This window comes from Austrofundulus limnaeus, unplaced genomic scaffold, assembly GCF_001266775.1.
Source record: "Austrofundulus limnaeus strain Quisiro unplaced genomic scaffold, Austrofundulus_limnaeus-1.0 Scaffold273, whole genome shotgun sequence".
NCBI classification, from domain to species: Eukaryota; Metazoa; Chordata; class Actinopteri; order Cyprinodontiformes; family Rivulidae; genus Austrofundulus; species Austrofundulus limnaeus.
Genome location: NW_013952675.1, coordinates 129,803 through 131,971, shown reverse-complemented (window position 1 = coordinate 131,971; position 2,169 = coordinate 129,803).

The following is a 2,169-nucleotide window of genomic DNA, read 5'->3' as shown; positions in this document are numbered from 1 at the left end:
ACAACAACAACAACAACAAAAAAAAGTTTAGAAAAGGTCAGTTATTTTTATATAAATCTTTATTAAATCAGACAACATCTCTTTTGGAAATGAGGCCAATATCACTTGCTGTTGTAGAGTAAAACTGACGTTTCATCCTTGAGTTTATTAAATCTCCAGCTGGCCTTGTGATTCCAACAGGAGACTGACTGTATTCGGGGATTTTCCCAGGAGTCTCCTCTCCGTTGAGACTGACTGGCTTCAGTTTGGCCTTGCAGTTATGAAGCTGTTTCTGACTGAATTTGAGGAAGATTTTTGGCTCATCTTTAAAAAAAAAAAGAAAACCCAAGGCCTAAATGTGACTGAAGACTCAAAATGTGTTCAAGTTTATGTAAAAATGGCAAAAATCCAGACAATCCTGGATGTTTCAAAAACTGTCAAGCATTACTTTGAAAGATTATGTGGAATAAAGAAGGAGAAGATAATCCGAGGGAATCAAAATGAACAATCTGACACATTAGGATTCCAACAAGCAAAGCCCCGTATAATGCAGGAGATTGATCGCTKTAGGTTTCTCTCCCAGTGAAGCCTCTCACCTGCTGGGTAATTAGGAGGTGAGCAGATGTTGGTATTGAGCGCTGTGAGGACCTGAGTGGGGCAGTAATTGTTTTCTCCTGATTACATGGCCTATTGACAGAAAAGTAGGTCACAGTGTGAGTGACCACAGGCTTGGCTCAGAGGTCTTCCTGGCTCAGCTCCAACAATCCTGTGAGAAGGAGACAGCGTGTAGACAGGATGGATAAAACGTAAGAATCTTCAAATTGATTTTACTATGAATTCAAAARCAACACGTCTGAAAATACACAGCTACAGTACATTTATGTGTGGAGGTTTCACTGATTTATGACACTGTTCTCTGCTTGTGGTCTTGTTTATGCTTCAGGGTGAGTCAAAAGTCACAGGACATCCTTTTATTTCACAAACAAAAGGGGAAATTAAATATGTGAATACCCCAGCAAGTAATTGGTGAGGATGGGTCTATGTTTTAGACCATATCCAGAACATGCAGACTGTGTTCAGCACCAGGGACAGCACAGCGAACACATTAAATAAAGTTCCCAGTTGTTGCAACTTTATAACTTTTGAACCATAAAAGATATTGTAAATCTGATTGTGAACATCGATTTCTGAGACAGTTCTTGTCTTCTCTGATATGCTAAACGACCACCTGGTTTTCAARATAGCAGCTAGACATAACCTAAAAGATAGGCTCCTGCACCCGATTTCTGGTACAGCCGGATATTTAATTTTCCTTTTTGTTTCAGAAATAAATGGGTGTCCTGGGCCTTTTGACTCACACTGTGTATCATTTTTGTGCTAATTAACAGGTTGTGACTCAGCTATTAAATGTTCTTGTGACAATTTGTTTCTGTCTAATTTTTATGTGCGAGATAACAAATTTGGGACTTAAATCATTTAAATCTTCGCAACTTTGAACAAGATTTGTTTGTTTGTTTGTTTGTTTGTTTGTTTTGTTTGTTTGTTTGTTTGTTTGTTTGTTTGTTTGTTTGTTTGTTTGTTTGTTTGTTTGTTTGTTTTATTTAAATTTGAGAACCCTCACCACATGTTTTCTCTGCCTGAGGAAAAACAATAAGCAGGCAATAATGTTTTTGTTCATGAGCCTGTTGGCAAAATATTTCAGAAACCACTGGGTAGATTTTAATGAAACTTATAAAAAGTGATAAATAGATGTTCATCCACAACTGATTAACTTCTGGAGTCATCTTTATTTAACTTGGTTGACACAGCGATTGACCTTAAAAAAAACACAGAAAAAAGTCCATAACACATGTATATTTAAGGATGTTGTCCTAAAAAATTTTCTGGTAGTGGCCGAGATTGATTTCCAACACAAACAGTATTTGAAGTACTAACAGATTTCACTGGATGTTAAAAAATTGCCGTTAAGTATTTGAAGTCTACACTCTGTCTTTTAGCAAAATATTTCAATTAAATTTTAATGAAACTATCAGGAAATGATCAATGGATGTAACTTTACAAACCAGTTCAATATGAACACCATAGCCAGCTCACACTAAAACAACACAAAAAATGCCTTTAATTTAGTCAGTTTGACAATTATTGAGCTGATTTGTTGCATATATCTCAATATATAACATTATATACATC